This window comes from Canis aureus, chromosome 21, assembly GCF_053574225.1.
Source record: "Canis aureus isolate CA01 chromosome 21, VMU_Caureus_v.1.0, whole genome shotgun sequence".
Classification (NCBI taxonomy): domain Eukaryota; kingdom Metazoa; phylum Chordata; class Mammalia; order Carnivora; family Canidae; genus Canis; species Canis aureus.
Window position 1 is genome coordinate 42,521,981 of NC_135631.1, and position 18,411 is coordinate 42,540,391.

The window sequence follows — 18,411 nt, forward strand, 5'->3', positions numbered from 1 at the left end:
CATTGTTTTCATGATAAATTATTAATTGAACCTAAATGTATCTGATGCCAAATGCTGGCTCATGAACATAATTCTTATATGTAATGTTTCTATGGAAAAGTACAGTCTGCTTTTTGACTATCCGCTTAATTTGGTTTCCAAGATCATATTCCAGCAAGAAGCAGGAGCTACACATATAAAGTTAGCTTTAGATATTAAAAGCCTTCTATAAACTGTTGAATCTCAGGAGGGAATGCTGGGTATGTTGATATTGGAATAGTGAGCTAGGGGCCAAGTTGGGGTATCCTAAAAGCAAGAAAGTCACAAATATTTCAAGTCAATGAGGCCAAACACAATAATATAGCTAACAAACAAAATCTCTCAGGACCTATAATGACCATTGCATACATTAAATATGAACTCAAGAGAGAATTTCCCAAACTGTTTGGATCACGGTTAAACAGACAGTTTCTGCAGATTGCTTAATACAAAGTAAATGGTGTACAAATTGGCATTTCCTGATCTCTGGTTTTGTGAGAGTGATTCCCCACCCCCAAATCCCAGAACATATTTTAACAATTTAATAACTAAGTTCTATTAAGGTGGCTTCAATTTAACTCTTTTGTTCTTTTCCTTGAGCAATCAATGACCCATGTGACACCCCAAACCGAACCCAGATCACTCCTCTCTTGTGCTCTTTTGTGACAAAAAGCAAGTAGCCCCTAGGGTAGGAGGTGGAGTTGAAAACCGGTTTGGAGGGCAATGGTCAGGTCAACTGGAGTTGGCAGTCCCCACCCAGGAAGAGTGAGTACTGGGATTGATCCTAAAGGGCCTCTGCACTGTGGGCTCTATCATCTCTCTGAAGCATTGACAGACATACAGTTCTTGGTTGCCCTTAGCCCTCCTGAGGCACAAAATAGAAAATGGGATTTAGATGCAGTTTTTACCTCCAAAGAAGGTGGAGAAGATGACTTCCCACAGCTCTGATGTCAGAGATGTGAGAAAAACCCCTATAAATGCCCAAGATTGGCCAATCTCCATGTTGACCTGTTTTCTGGTTCATCAATAATGTCCCCAAATACGATGGGTTTACAAAAACTTTAATAAGAAATTTTAGTCAAAGGGATCAAAGTTCCTTATTTTATTTCTCTGGAAACCAAGAATGTGTTTCATTCTGTGAGCACAGCCAATTACCCTGGGGAAGTGATTCCTTACTGGTAAACAGTCAACCTGCCAAGATCTGTGAAAAGTCTGAGATTTTTCTCTACTTGCAAGCTAACAAATTAGCTGTTATCATTTCATGGATGCTGGAAGAAGGGACAGGACTTCTAGGTTGGCCACAAAAGACTCTAATCACTCAGAGCGTAAAAGGCAACTGTTCTCCAGCTCCCCAGTCCTACAGAGCACCCTGGGTGGATGCTGCACACGCAGATTTGCATTACAGATGAAAATTCCAAATTAGAAGAACCCCGGTCTTTTATAATGGGCTGCCAGCAAACCTGTCTAATTTTTGCCTGCAAGGAGAAATTTTCTTTATTACATTGGGTAGTCAACAAAACTGCCCTCAGCTCCATAGAGAAACACTATCTTACTTATTCTTCTAATGCTGTTCACTATACAAACATCCTTGAAAAGATAATCTACAAAATGTACCCCTAAAACTAACACAATGTGATATGTCAACTATTACCTCAATTAAAACACACACACACACACACACACACAGGGAAATGAAAGAAGAGACAAAAGACAAATCCCACGGGGGGAAAAAAAGAAAGATAATCCAGAACAAAGAAAAACAGTGCCTCTGCATGCAAAATGTGCAGAACTGTTAGAGACTTGTCTTAGTCAGTTGAGGCCACTATAACAAAAATAGCATATATTGGTTGGCTTAAATAACATATTTATTTCTCACAGTTCTGGAAGCTGAGAAGTGTAAGATCAAGGTGCCGCAAGTTCCATGTCTGGCAAAGGCCCACTTCCTGGTTCACTGATGGTCATCTTTTAACTGTGTTCTTATATGGCATAAGGGGTGAGGGACATTTCTGGAGTCTCTTGCAAGGTCACTAATTACATTCATAATGACTCCATCATCATAAACTAAGCACCTCCTACAAGCCCACCACCAAATATCATTACACTGGGGATAAGATTTAAACACACGATTGGGCCAGAGTAGCACAAGCATTCAGTCTGTAGCAAGATCGATGAAGAACTGTCCCCCCACACAATTCTATTTATCAAGCTTTCAAAAAAAAAAAAAAAAAAAAACCACAATCTACAGACTCACCACTGATATCTTATCTCACATTGATAAGGAGGAAAAAGAGTGCTTTCTCCCTCTTTGTAAGAGAGTTTCAAAAGAGAACCAAAGCTTGATTTGGAAGGGAATAAGGAACATGATGCCAGCAGTGTATAGTTCTCCTTTTGCTATTCTCCATCTCCCAGCCTTGCAACATTACAAGCCCAGCTGTTAGCCACATGCAATCACTTGAGCCACAAAGAGTATGAGAATAAAAATATTAGCATTATTTCCATGGCATTGGATTCACATGGTTGTTACAGAAGTAACCTCAGCATACTACAATAGTTATTTTGCTCTTGAATGTCTTAACAGCCAAGGGAGTGGGGGGGGATTCTCTTTATTTGAAAAGGGTTTAAAATGAAAGTACCTGTTATACATCTTTGCTGGAGAATGATGGGAAATGAATTTGCTGAAACCATATGGAAGAGAAGAAGGAATCAATTAAAAACAGAAATCTAAAAACAGAGAACCGCAGTATGGTAATCATACTATGGAAATGGGGATCAGGGATCCATACAAAAAAATGTTTCCTAGAATTCAAGATTCCATACGTCATCAGCTAATTCTACTTTTGACTGAGGACATATGGTTCTGACAAATCGCCTTCAATTTTTTACATTCTGAATTGTCATTTGCCTTGGTGGTGAGATGGAAATAATAATTGAACTGGGAAGTCAGGGAACATTATTGGATGTCTTCTCAGAATGATTTTGAGTCTTAGTTTCCCCACCAGTAAAATGAGAAGCTACACACCCTGTGTCAAGTTTTCCAGCCTTCAAACACTAGTGCACTCTTCAGAGAAGGAAATTTAATTCATTTTAATACATTCCCATTATTAATTGATGCATAGTCATAACCTAAACGAACCATTCATGCCTGAAAATGGAAATTTTCATGAATGGAAATCACAACCTAAGCTGGTAAAATCCAGATAAGGTGAACAAATTCACGTGAATCCTTATAGCTTATCTACTTCATCATCCCATTTAATGTGGTATGTGCATTCCTTTTTCATCAATATAACTTTAGAGGACTCTCCATACTGCCCCTTTAGAACAAAAAGTCATCCCTTTAGAATGTGATGATTGAGAAAATACATGAACAAAACAACCAGTATGAATTCCATAATGCTTTTAATATTCAAATCTATTTTACTTAATGCATGTATTTGAAAAATAGTAAATAATTCACATTATTAAAGAGAATACAGTACTTTGGGTGTATATGATCTCACAGACTCACTGCAGTAACCAGTGTCTTTACCCTCTCACCAACCCCACCCCAAGTGTCTTCAGCCCATATGCTGAGAACTACTCCTCTACAGCATGCCATCATAGACTAATTTGGGGGGAGAAAGGGAATTCAATAAATATTTTTATTTTAAAGATTATTAGAAATGGAGTATTAGAAAACAATCAGTAGCAAAACTAAAGTTAGATGTCAGATGTCTTCTTTATTTCATTTTTATTCTGGAATATGACCAGTCATTCTTTTGTAGATGGTGCCAATGGTGCCCTAGCCAGATCCCATTTACCTGGCCAATACTTTGATCCTTCAACTGCTCTATGGGCTGCAACCAGCTCACAGATGTACTCCTCACCTGAGAATTGCCTCCAAAAGAGCTGCCTTGTCTGGAAATCCTCTGAAGGTTACACCTCACACTTCACACACACACACACACACACACACACACACACACACAGAGGCATCTTATAAGCAGTAATGGACTGATGTAGGGGCACAGAAGACCCACTTCCCTTGCTCAAGGCAGGACACCTCTGTGATACCACTCATGCTCCAGAATTCCATGGGGTCAGGTTGAGGTTAGACTTTAGCTGAACTTTCATCTTTTCCCAGCTTCTTCCCCTGCCCTATCCTGGTTCCCTTACTTCTCTACAAGTTTTTTCTGAGAGTACTCTGTCAATGATTCACTGGCACAAAAATCCCCAGTTCGGGCTCTCCTTCTAGAGAACATGACCTAAGACACTCTCCTTCAACTTTTCCATAAATGGAACTGACAACTCTATGAAGCATGCCCCTCTGTTTTTGGACAGTTGTTATAATGAGAAAGTTTTATTTATTATTATTATCATTATTATTATATCCTAATTACATCTGCCTCTGTGATTCCCACCCATGGGTCTATGTAGAATGAATCTCATTCCTTTTCCACATTGACAATCCCTCATATTTGAGAGGGAAAAAGCATATGTCCTACTCAAATCTTGTTTTCTAGGCTGTGAGGAAAAAATAAAGTCTTCTGTTGATTTTTTTTTTAATCACAGAATGATATTTTAACTCAGGGTAATGTCTGTCTGACGACAAAATTGCATGACAATAAAAAATCTACCAAAGGAAAATTTGAAGAAGACTATGTTCCTTCCAATCCACTGTCTGAGGGGGCTGAGGTTGGAGGGAGTGTGGAGAGACCAGCCCGGTACAAGAATGAGAAGAGCAAATCTCAGAAAAATAAATAAATCAGACATAAATTACTTAAAACCAGACACAGTGGAAGGCTGCAAAGGTCCCATGGAATAGAAACCTTCTCAGGAGGACATCTCGTATAGGTAGGTCAGAAAGAAACTCTAGGACTCAAATGTGTATATGTCAATGTACACAGCATGTATATACTTAAGATTTTTTTAAAATATTTTATTTTTTTTTATTTATGAGAGACACAGAGAGAGGTAGAGACACGGGCAGAGGGAGAGGCAGGCTCCCTGAGGGGAGCTTGATGTGGGATTCAATTCCAGGACCCGGGGATCACGACCTGAGCCAAAGGCAGATGCTCAACCACTGAGCCACCCAGCCATCCCTATATTTAAGATTTTTAGATATGAAAAGGTAAATACTGTCTCAGAATCATGAAGATGTATTGATGAGATGCATGCCTAGAATACAGCACTAAAAGAGCACAGTATGCCTTGTTCGAACAGAATGTTTAATTTGAAAGGATAGTGTGGGGAAACGATGTCAAGAACGCATATAGTCTTCCTATACTTTCCACTCAATGAATCATTCCCTTTTGAACAAGACATACTGTACTCTTATGGTCCTGTTCTTGACATGCATCCCCCACACACATACACACACAAGAATGCATATGTTCCTATGAAAAAATATACTTGAAGCTTTTGTTTGAACTGGGAAGAAATATCACTAGGTGACTTTACAGAGTTTTCTGAATCTAAGATTAAATAAAGCAAGCGTCTTAAAGGTTCAATGATGTGAAAAAAGATTCCTGAGAATCATTGACTCTTAAAGCTACAGGAAAACTTGAGGCCATCGGCATTCCAAGTAAAAGAAATTGTAGCCTAGAGCATAATCCACCTACTTTAATTCTATTAGGAATGTATGAAACCCTTGGAGCACTTCCTCTACTTTGTTTCATCTATTCTTAGAGTGCTTCTTGCAGGTAAAGCAGTCATCAATAACCCTGCTTTACTGACCAGAAAATGAAAGTGACTCCCCAGCTAAGCAATTCCCACATGGCCAGGCAGGATGAAAAGTCAGTTCCTGAAGGCATCTGGTAATCTTCCTACGACATCACTGTTTTCCCAGCTACCAGTTATCTCAGCAAATGTTGCCAAGATTTTCTAAAATCAAAACAAAAATACGTATTCTCTTTAAAACGTATACATATTTACATACATACATGATATGGATAAGAAACACATTCGAGAAAAGAAAAAACTGGTCGGGAGTTACCACTCCAAAAAGACTGGAAGTCAATATTTATTTAAGGCTTCCGGTCAGTCGATACCACTTTGTCAGACATTTAATCATGTGACTTGAATCTCTCCATCCACGTGGTTCCAGGCAAAATCATTAGAAGCTAGTAAATAAGAGCCATGTTTAGATGAGATTTTGCAAAGGCCGCCCTGGAAAGGCAGGGCAGCGCCAAAATTCCAGGACTGCCCTTGCAAAAGAAGCTCCGTACTGGAAATCCGGGATCATATTCTAGTCTGGCTCTGAGCCATGTGACCTTGGGTGAATCAAGTCAACACTCTGCACCTGAACTTCTCGCTTTCTAAAATTGATTCAACTACCCTGATCAACTTCTGTACTGTCTAAACTATCAACGATACTGATCAGCCTCAACTATACCGATCCCCGACTTGCAACATCTCTAAGTCATCGCCTATCGGGAAACCTGGTGAGAGCTCCCCACTCTCCCACAGTCTGGTTTAGCTTATAATCCTCTTGATTTGCAATGTGTTGGAGCCAGCTCAGGTCAGCAGGAAAGCTCACAGGTATGTTTAGCCTGATTTCTGCAATATTTTTAAAATATCTAAAAAACTTAACCAAGCAATTATTTCTTTGATTCGCTCAATTGGGGATAAAATTTTTTAAAGAGACTGTAACTTTATAACTCTCGACCATACTACTACTATTTTGGTTCAGCAATATGCTTCTTCTTCCCTCCTCCCCGCCTTGCCTGTATTAAGCGATGTTAAAATATGCTGTCACACTAGAGACTTGTGGGGGATTTAATGCCAGACTTCATGTTTTGGCACCCATAAATAGTCGGCCACAGTTCCAATCTGAGAAAGATATAGATGCATCTCGAGTCTAGCTATTGGCTCTCAGCTGGTGGCTTCTCAAATGTCTCCATTTCCCTCAGCCCCTTCACACTCACTACCAAGCAAATAGGTAGGTTTCTAATGAGATTAACTGCTGGGTAATGATATAAAATGGTGTGCTAGGCTGAAATACAATAACCTAGATGAAAACAAAGCCCCCTATCATTCTCCACCCCATGCTCTGGCGCCTCACCACCTGGGTCAGTGGACCTGAGCTCACAGCCCTCACTGGCCTCCTGCAGAGGAGCCAAGGGGGAGCTCAGCCTCAGCTCCTCAGTCTCCTGGGGGATCTTACTCCCCAAAGTTTCCCCCAGATCCTATCTCAGATGTCCAGGCTCCCCGTGGTGGCTGGGGCTATTCTCACAGCACTGACCTAACTCCCTGACGGATCTCACACACCCATCATCCATTGTCCCTCTGGGAGCAGAGTGGGCCCCTACTCCCCTGGGCAGGGTCTTGATAATAAAACAGTATTGTTTTGCAAAAAACAAAAACAAACAAACAAAAAAACAAAATAAAAAAAATCTCTGTAGTTAAATATATGTTACCAACCTTGGACTTTCAGTTTCTTAAAAGAAAAACAAACCAAAAGTAGAGACAGTGCATTCATCTCATTACATCTAATTCTCCACCAACAAGAATACTCAAGTTTCACTATCCAGTTGGGTGTTCAAATGAGGACATCTTTCTAAGGAAAACTTTCATAATTTCATGACCTAGTAGAATTAATTTTTCTTTTCACATTTTGAATTGCTACCATAAATACAAATACAAATTCAGCAGTCAGAAATTTTTAGCACCTTAATTTAGGTAACCAATGACTGCATAACTTGTTTATTTGTATATTAGATATAAGCTTTTAAGTATATTGTAACATTACCAGTGTTTCTTTGGCTGAATTTTCACAATTATTAGTGACAAATTTTGAGAAGGGAGGGAGTTTGGGTGAGTGGGAGCCCAAGAATGTTTACTTAGCTGCCTTTCTTTATTCACTGTAAATATTTCAGTTAAAAGAGTGTTGGGGGCTTCTGGGTAGCTCAGTCGGCCGAGCATCTCTTTTGGCTCAGGTCATGATCCCAGGGTCCTGGATTGAGCCCTGCATGGGGTCCCTTAGCAGGGAGCCTGCTTCTCCCTTTCCTGCTCCCCCTGTTTATTCTCTTGCTCTCTCGTTCTCTCTCTCTCTCTCTGTCAAATAAATAAACAAAACCTTATATAAAAAAAGCCATGTAAGAGCAGGTGGTTGGATCTTTCTGTTTAAAAAAAGAAAGCAGTTTTGCTTTCATCACTCATCCCATCCCATCGGTGGCTGCCTAATCTCACTTGCTGGTGTCATGCAAGAAATGGATGCTTTTAGATATCAAGCTCTTACACATGTTCATTGTGTTCATCTTTTGATCCTTCACCTCCCTGCTCCTTTGTGATGTTAAAACACCTCAAAGCTTTGACTCAAATGGTGTCAAAACATAAAGACACAGTGTTGAATCCGCTCATGAAGCCTCAAAACCAGTTATTCTATCCTCGCCATGTGTCCGCCATTCGCAACAGAGTAGTGAATCACAGGGCAGGGAAGTGAATCACAGCCACACCAAGAATTCCCCCTTTCTACTCTACCAGCTGTTTCTAAAGAATTGTAGAGATCTGAGCTCAAAGTGTACCCAGAAAATTTGAGATGGACTTTTTCTCACATACAACGTGTCAGAACTACACAATCAACCACCTTGACAGTCATCTGTTCATTTACAAAAAGAGTAAGTCGTCTGTTCATTTAAAAAGAGTAAGCATGTCACTAAAATTTATTTCCAACAGCTACAGAACAGTTCATTAATTTTATTATAGTCAGAACCCATGTTACCCACATGTGGTTCTTTTTCCCTATTTCCTCTTCCCTCTCTTCTCCCTTTGTTGCATTAAATTGATCCTATGTCTCCCTTTTTACTGCTTTGTCCTCGTTCCCCTCCTATGGATCCCTAAGGGGTTGCCCCAGGACTGTATAATAATCCAAGAAAATTCCTGGGATTCCAAATGTAGGGGGTGGTTCAGGAAATCTTACACAGAGACCCTGGAAAGACAGAGTGGTTCCTGTAAATCCATTCATATGGTCCAAGTGGGTGAGGGGATTGGCTGACAAACATTAATGTAAAATGCTAAAATCCAAATCTCCACAAAACAGCCAAATTTGTAAAAGAATTTTCTTCTTCTCAACAATTTGTTCACTCCATATTTGTCCTTCCAATATTTCCACCAGTCATGATTCCATTTTTCCACTGTTGTCTCCTGAACTTGGGCAAACCTGGTCACCTAACACATCCAATAAACTGAAGTTCATTCACTGGCCCATCTCTGTATTTGCTGAAGGTAACCAAGATTAGAGAAGAAATTCACCAACACTAGGAAACAAACTAAAAAGATATGCCACTAATTAGAGTGAAAGCTAAGTAAAACACACATGCACACACATACACACACACACACACACACAAGAGGCCTTCTACCTGTCGGATTCAACAATTTCGGACATCAGACGCAGGGATGCAACTGTCCTGTTGGCGGGCCCCTCTCCTCTTTAGTGCTGCTATCTATGCCCCCGTTTTAGATGTTGCCTGGTACCAATGTGGGCTTTTACAGAACTTCAAATCATATGCATATATGTAAATAATGTTCTGTAAATACAAAAATCAACACTGCTTTTTTTCTAACAGCTCACTCTTCCCAAGAAGTGTTCCTATAACAAATAAATGGACAAGTTTTTACTTCCCTCTAACCCTAAATTGTGGCCTATTATTCTGTGGGACGGTAATCAGTGGCCAAGCCAGCAGGGACATTGGAATATCTGCAGTGAAACCCGTCACCACAGCACCTGCAGTCTATTGCATCACTACTGTGGGATGAGGGCACGTGGATTTTTAAAGGTATTTTTTAAAAGCCTTTGAACACAGACAGACCCTGACTTGCATTCTATAGACCCCTGATTGGGTCTGTAAAATGACATAGCCAGGCCGGCCTGCCCCGCAGCTTCTTCACTTTAATCTGAGGCTCCCAAATGGGCCTTTATTGGGAAGGAGGTAGCATGTATCACTCAGTACTTTCTAAAGGCAACAAAAGAGTACTCGCCAAATTGTGCTTAGGAATAAGCCAATTTAATCACCTATTAAATCACACATCAACCTTTATACCACAGCTTTCAAGTAGCATCCAGATAAAACTGCAGAGTGGTTCTGGTGTTAACTGGCTCACTTCTTTCACAGCACTCCTAGCCAAGGCCACCGTCCTCCTTTTGCCAGTCCATTCTCTTTTATTGCCAAGTTCTGGGTAACTCTCCATTTGTTCACCAAATATTTGCTGAGTACATACTAGGCATCGACAGTGTTCTGGGCTTAGGGATAAAAAGAAGCACCAATAAACATGGAACTCACTGGGGCACAATCAGTTAACATCCAACTCTTGGTTTTGGCTCAGGTCATGATCTCAGGGTCTTAAGATCAGGCCCTGCTTCTGTAGCTCCATGCTCAGCACAGAGTCTGCTTGAGTTTCTCTCTCCCTCCTTCTCCACTCCTCCGCACCATGCTCTTTCTCTAAAATAAATAAGTATATTTTTAAGATATTATTTATTTATTCATGAGAGACACAGAGAGAGAGGCAGAGACACAGGCAGAGGGAGAAACAGGATCCCTGCGGGGAGCCCGATGCAGAACTCAATCCCAGGACCCCAGGATCACAATCTGAGCCAAAGGCAGATGCTTAACCACTGAGCCACCCAGGTGCCCCAATAAATAAATCTTTTTTTTAAAATCTCATTCATTTGGGGAATATAAATAATAGTGAAAGGGAATAGAGGGGAAGGGAGAAGAAATGGGTAGGAAATATCAGAAAGGGAGACAGAACATGAAGACTCCTAACTCTGGGAAACGAACTAGGGGTGGTGGAAGGGGAGGAGGGTGGGGGGTGGGGGTGACTGGGTGACGGGCACTGAGGGGGGCACTTGACGGGATGAGCACTGGGTGTTATTCAGTATGTTGACAAATTGAACACCAATAAAAATAAATTTATTATTTAAAAAATCATGGAACTTGAATTCTACTGGGTGACACACAGAATAACCAACAAACATAATATATAAGTATGTCACATAGTATATGAGGATGTAAAACATGTTATGGAGAAAATGCATCAGGGTGAAGGAGGCCCAGGACGATGGGCAGGGTCTGGAATTTAAACAGAGGTCAGGGATGCTTCACGGAGAAGGTGACATCTGAGCAAAGATGGAAGGCAGTGAGCAAAGAAGACACAGCATTACTTGAGGGGAGGGCAGTTCAGGCAGAGGGAATACACAGGGCTGAAGCTAGAGGCAGGGTGTGTTCTTGATGCAATCAAGGAAGAGGAGGGAGAGCAGCCTGGGAGGAGAAGGAAAGCCAGGGAAGAGGAAGAGGGACGGGCAGGAAAGTCATGGTGGTTCCCAGATCTGGGAGGACCTCGTAAGGACTTCAGCTCTTATTCCAAAATGACGCGGAGAGCCATTGTAAGGTTTGAGGAGAGGAGGGATTGATCTGGCTGGAGTGTCACACAGATCATTCTGGCTGCTGCCCTGCAACAGACTGCAGAGATGAGAGGCTAGTCAGAGACTGAGGCCATCATGGGAGTGGTGGTCGCAGTGGGCATGGTGAGAAGGCATCGAACTCTGGACACATTCTGAAGGGAGAGTCAGCACCAGTCCCTATGAGCTGTGAGGGAAAGGAGGCTGACTCCGGGGTAGTGGCCTGAGCAAGTGAAGGATGGAGCAGCAGGGGTGGGGGTGAGATTGGGAGTGCACATCTGGATATGTTGAGTTGGGAGACATATTAGATACCCAAGTAGGGAAGTTGAAGAAGCAAATGCATATCAGCCTATAGCCCAAAGGAAAGATCCAGGCTGGAGACATAAACTTGATTTGGGTCACATCTAAACCCATGAAACTGACTGAGATCACCCGAAGTGAGTGAAGATGGAAAGGGCAAGAGGCCCAAAGTCAAAGCCCTGGGTTCTGCAGAGGCTGGGAGTAGGGGAGGTACCAGCAAAGGAGACTGAGAGAAATGGGCCAGTGAGATAAGAGGAAAACAAAGGAGCATCCTGGAAGCCCAGGGAAGAAAGCTGCTTCCAGAAGAGAGTGATCAGCTATGTTGAGTGTCAATAATAGATCATATAAAATGAAGACAAAATGGGCCATTAGACATCATAATTTGAAGATCTTTGGTAATCTTGACATGAGAATTTTGGGGAGGGGGACATAAATTTGATTGGAAAGGAAAGAGAATAAAAAGAGATGAACTGGATATAATAGGTATAGACAATTCTAGAACTGTGCCGTGAAAAGTGGCAGTTGGTAGAGCTTGGGAGAGAAAGCTACTGGCAGATGTGGGGTCAAAGGAAGTTTTTTTTATACCATTAATACGAGAGAAATATGAATATGTTTGTATGGTGAGAGCAACAATTCAATAGAGAGGAGGAAACTGATGATATAGGAGAGAGTATGTTTGCCAAGCAGCATTAAGAGTCCATTTAGGATTTATATTCATAAATTTAAAATGATAAGAGTCAGCACGGTTATTTTTCTCCAGTCACATTCAGCTGCATGGGATCAAGCACTGAGTAGGTGGAAAGCTTAGCCAAGAAAGTTCAACAAAGTGAGAGCTGCAAGGGGACAGGCAAGGGAACGGTTTTAATGAGATATAAGGTATTGATAAGGAGGAAGGGGAAGGCAACAGGGAAGCACACAAGATAAGAGTATAGGTCCCAGTAGAGTTGAAGGATTGCTGGAGATAGTGTTATGGGCTAAATTTGTGTCCTCTCAAAAATCTATATGTTGAAGTCCCCAGTACCTCCAAACATGACCTTACTTGGTAATAGAGTCAGTGCAGAAGTATTAGTTGCATTAAGATGAAGCCATATTGGAATATGGTGGCTCCTAAATCCAATATAACCAATGTCTTTATAGAAATGGGAGATTTGGGGATCCCTGGGTGGCGCAGCGCTTTAGCGCCTGCCTTTGGCCCAGGGCGCGATCCTGGAGACCCGGGATCGAATCCCACATCAGGCTCCCGGTGCGTGGAGCCTGCTTCTCCCTCTGCCTGTGTCTCTGCCTCTCTCTCTCTCTCTCTGTGTGACTATCATAAATAAATAAAAATTTAAAAAATATGTTTAAAAAAAAAGAAATGGGAGATTTGGACAAGACAACACACATAGGGAGGACACCATGTGAAGACGAAGGCAGAGATTGGAGTGATGTATCTACAAGCCAAGGAATACCAGAGATGGCCAGCAAACCACCCGAAGACAGGGGAGAGGCATGGAACAGATTCTCCCTCATAGCCCTCAAGAGGAATCAACCTGCCCACACCTTGATCTTGGACTTCTAACCTCCAGAACTGTGTGAGAATAAATGCCTATTGCTTAAGCCCCCCTGTCTATGGTACTTTGTTACACAGCCCTAGAAAGAGTGCTAGTGGGAGTGCACTGGAGTAGGGGGTAGGGAGGAGTCAGAGAGTAGGACCCATATGTCACAATCACAGATGGCATACACAAGGGTTAATGACAGGGTCTGGTATGACCTTGGGAGTAACAGAAAGTGCCAGACCAGACTATGAGAAGAGAGGTAGACAGGGAACTGAGGGACCAGGGGAATGGAGGGACTATCTATCTATAGGTTGAAATTGCCAAGAACAGAGACTGGAATTGGACCACGACGGTGAGGCCAGAGCACCAAGGAACCAGCTAGACATGACAGATGTCAATGAAGTGAGACGACCAAGTGGCATGACCTGACTACCTGAGTTTCAATACAAGACATCTTTAGGGAGGAAAGAGACTAATGCAGAAGTGACAAGGAAGAGCAAAAAGAAATTGCATCCCACCTCCAGGTCTACTAGCACAAAACCGTGAGGGAGAAAACAGCCACCACGTGACAGGGCTGCAGGAGAAGAGGAAGACGGCGTTCTCAGTGAAGAGCTGGGTTTTCATTAGAGCAAGATGGTGATGAGCATTCAAGGGCGAGGCTAGAGATATTGAGCTTTGCTAGCAAAGGACTGGCAGGGCTGAGACAGGGGAAGAAATGTCCTCCTCCATGCTCTTGAGCAATGCTGATCCAGATTGGACTAATTACCTTCTTTGCTCAAAACCGATATATGAATAGCAATAAATATTCAGTCTCCAGCTGCAGTTACTCACTTTATCTTAGAGGACTCATCAAATCTCCATTTTCTGGCTCTAGCTAGTTCTGTTCCACATTACTATACAGTTCAAAGCAGTAATGCAGCGTGGCTTTTTTCTGGGACCCACAGAAATCATGGCTGCTGCACAAATTTCTATTCCTTCTAGAAAGGCATTCTTTGCTGCAAGGAGATGGGAGATAGCAAGGGGAAAGAACCCAAATTCCCAGCTGAGCATCTCCTAAGAGGCTCCCACCATTTTTTCAACATATGGCGTCATCCTGGTATCCTCTACTGTTTGGTTACCTTGAGGGTCTCCCCCGCACACTTGCCCTTTCCCCTTCCAGCCCAGAGGGGATTGATTTCATGCTCATTTAGGGTGGGCCATGGAAGTGCAGTCTTCATTCCTAACGGTACACTGACAATACAGCAAAGGCTGATAGTTGCATCCTTGTGGGTCATTCATTTATTATTCAACAAATATGTAGTGGCAAAAACTCGTTAAATATATAGCCAATAAACAAACTGATAGGTAACAGAGGATCCAGTAGTGAAAAGTAATATGAAAAAAAATAAAGCAGAGTAAGAGGAAAGAAAATGCACACAGGGAATGCCATGGTTAGTACCAGTTTTCCTCTCTTCATGTCTACAAGGTAAACCCCTAGTACGCTGCAATCGATTTCAAGCGGTTTCAAAGGATTGCATGCAACCGGCCTGCTGTTCTGCTCTGGACATTATAAGGCTGCAAAAGGTCACCACAAGTGTAGTACCTTCAACTTTGCTGATTTAGAAATCCAACGTTGTCAGTTCACCCAGGAGGAAAGACTCTGGGGAGCTGACTCCAGTTAACCATACAATGGGAAATACTTTTTAAACCAGAATGTTTATTTCTTGACCTATAATAGGAGCCATATCTGACCAGATAGCCAGGATCTGCTCCCTGCTCAGGCATGTCATTCTGGCAGAGAAGTCCTCTTGGGAAAAAAAAAAAAAATAGTGTACCTTATTTAAATGTTTGGCTATCATGACAATCCTTAAGGACCCTCCTGCATGGATCCAGGCCTGGAGGTCCGTACTTGATGGGCAGGCTGTGACTTTTTGTGATTAGAGACTCCCTCATGGTGGATCAGGTTCATGAGAGCCACTCAGCTTGACAAGGAGAAGCTAGCCTGGATTTCAAACCCCACTGATTTATAGGGTTGGTGTTCTTATGCAGTAAACAACCTGGACAACTGTATATAGCACACCCAATGGAAGCAGAGAATTAAAACAAAAGTAATTGGGTGTAAAAAGGAATATTTCCTAAAAAGTATGTGGTACATGACAACAAGAAGGGTGAGTGTCATGTAACAAGTCCTTTTACACCTTCTAGTCTATTCCAAACATAAAAAATAAATCAGATTTGCTTTGTTAATCCACTTATAAAGTAGTTGATACAACCCTGAACAAGTCTTTTTTTCTTCTTCTTCTTTTTTTTAACATTCAATTTTGGTGGAAAATATTTTAAAGTCATTCTGAAAAATGTTCACATTTCCTGACTCTGTCTTCCTCCAAGAATAAATCAGGGCAACTTGACTGATGTGGGAGAGGCTGGAATCCCGGAAAGAAGGAGGTTAGACAATCTGAGTTTTGGCCCATCCAAAATAGCTGAAATGGTCAGTTCAGCAGAAGAGAATTATGCCCCCCAGCCCCACCCCCCAGAGGAGAGGATAGCAGACAGGCTTGCAAAGGCTGCCCCGAGCCTCCCCCTGCCCTACAGGCCTGATTCTCTCCCTCACTGGGCCACCCAGCATGGCCGAGCCCAAGGCCACATTTTTCTTTTCTTCTTATCCGTTTTTCCTTCTCCCAGGCTGGGCTTGAAGGACAATTTCTTAATCAGAAGAAATCAATTCTAAGACACTAATAATTGAACACACTGATCAGATCTGCCCCAAACATTGTGGGACATGAGGCAAGAATACGATGAAGTCCCAGAAACCAGACGTCTACATATTTAGAAGTTATAAATCAAAGCTAAAGAGCTGCTCAATGAAACATGTTCTGTTCTCCTACCTCATAAATGTGCCTTAAAAAGGCACCTGGAGGGGATCCCTGGGTGGCTCGGCGGTTTAGCACTGCGTTTGGCCCAGGGCATGATCCTGGAGACCTGGGATTGAGTCCCATGTAGGGCTCCCTGCAAGGAGCCTGCTTCTCCCTCTGCCTGTGTCTCTGCCTCGCTCTGTCTCTCTGTCTCTCATGAATAAATAAATAAAATCTTAAAAAAAAAAAAAAGGCACCTGGAACACCAGGTGTAAGAATGCAGGGGTACAGTGGGAGAGACTGATCCCAAGTGTACTCCAGCTCCTCCACGGCCTGGCTTCCACGTGGGGCTTCCTCCAGCCACTAGTAGACACGGCAGTTCCCAACAGTGGCGCTTCATCACCATCCCCACAAACGGCTGCCCCCAGCCTCCGCTGAGGCCTAAGGCTGTCTACAGTAGCATAAAAGCCTGTGCCAAACCTGGCCAGCTCAGGGCCATTTGAGCAGAACCTTCCAGGGGCCCAGTACCCTGATGGTCATCTAAATGCTCAGTCCCAGGTTATAGGTTGGTATATCCCCTTGAGCCCACAGACTCCCCATTGCATGGGGAGGGACATGACCAGAGCAGGTCCTCCACACCACTGAGCCCAAATTAGATCCTCTAGCCTGGATCAAAGGGTGGTATTGTCACTGAATATTTAATTTTTATCTTAAGCACTTCAATCCATCTAATCTTCTCAAAATGTGGTCCAGAAGAAGCCTGTTAAAATATAAAGTCCTGGGGCAACTGGGTGGCTCAGTTAAGTGCCTGACACTGTTTCGGCTCAGATCATGGTCTCAGGGTCATGAGATCAAGCTTGCCCCACATGGGGCTCCAAGCTCAGCACAGAATCTGCTTGCACCTCCCCCTTTGCTCCTCCCCCTGCTCATGCTCTCTCTCTCTCTCTCTCAATAAATATTTTAAAATGTATATATATATATAAATTTATAATAATATAAATATAAAAATTCTTTAATCCCAATCCAGATCTATAATCAGATTATCTAGCTGGAGTTTCCAAACAGCTAGAGGTTAAAGCAAAGGAATCTGCTTTTCATGCTGAGTCATCAACTCTATCCCCCAAAAGCTGGGTCCCTGAATGAACTGATAAACTGCCCTCCCTTCTAGAGACATTGCGATCTCAATAACCCCGCTGGCCCTCCAGAAGCTGAGGCCAGACTCTTCAGCACGGTGTTAGATAAACATTGCTGCGTACATGGTACTCTCCAATTCCAGGAAACCATTACTTAATTCCTGGCAAGTTGCAATGTAATTTGAGTAGGTTGCAGCTTCTTTATACCAGTTGCAGTTAGCCAACTTCCTGGGAACATCATGGTCTCTTGATGAAGATCCTGGAAATAGGCATGGTTTCCCAATTGTAGTGTAGCAATTTTTATTATTATTATTAAGCTATGTACTTTTAAATTCCTGTTACCCTTTCTTTCACCTACTATTCAGCAGCCAGTGGGCACTTTCTGTACATGCCACCCTCAGAGTAGGAAAATCCAGGCAGAGTACAAACCATGGGTTAGGAGCTAAATCTATAGCAGAGACTATGTTCTGCAGGCCATGGCTTTCTATTGTAAGTGGCAGGTGTTCAAGAGAATAGAAGGTTTCTTTTTTTTTTTTTCTTTAAAAAAAAAAAGGCTGAACTTTATTTTACTTTAAAGATTTTATTTATTTATTCATGAGAGACACACAGAGAGAGACAGAGACAGAAGGAGAAACAGGCTCCCCATGTGGAGCCCAATGTGGAACTTGATCCTAAGATCCTGGGATCATGACCTGAGATGAAGGCAGATGCTCAACCACTGAGTCACCCAGGCATCCCAAAGCTTAACTCTAAATATCAAGATCCAAACACCGAGGATTCAGAGAACCTTATGCCATGGACCATTGATGGGAGAAGAATGTAAATTAGATTAAAAGTAGATAGAAATTTAACAAATGGGGAGATATGTGCCTATATCACAGAAGATATAACTGGAATTCAGACACTGGTAAGGCCCTGAGAGTGTCCCTACCTCTCCAACCCCAACATGCAAGCTCTAAAGGGAACATGAGGAATAGCAAGTTAGACAAGCAGATAGAAACCTGAGATAAGTTCATGGAGGACTCTAAAGGAGAAAGGCCAGAGCCTGGCATCCTAGTGAGATGCAAGCCCCCAAGAGAAACCAACATGGCATGTGAATGATAGATGAACAATGGTGGAAGCACATAGCCAAGCAGATGAGTCTCAGAGAGCCTTGCATACCCCAGCAGGGCACCAAAAAAAAAAAAAAAAAAATGGAATTAAGAGGTACTACA

At 42.3% G+C, this 18,411-nt stretch overlaps 2 long non-coding RNA genes across 2 annotated transcripts in view; one reads left to right on the forward strand and one right to left on the reverse strand.

Annotated features, from left to right (window-relative positions):
- LOC144292966 (uncharacterized) overlaps positions 1 to 18,411 on the reverse strand; it is a 412,082-nt gene that overhangs the window by 368,909 nt on the left and 24,762 nt on the right. The window lies entirely within an intron of this gene.
- On the forward strand, positions 6,102 to 13,294 carry LOC144293480 (uncharacterized). Its single transcript, XR_013360704.1, has 2 exons — positions 6,102 to 6,537; positions 13,051 to 13,294. It is a non-coding gene; the product is annotated as an uncharacterized LOC144293480 (long non-coding RNA).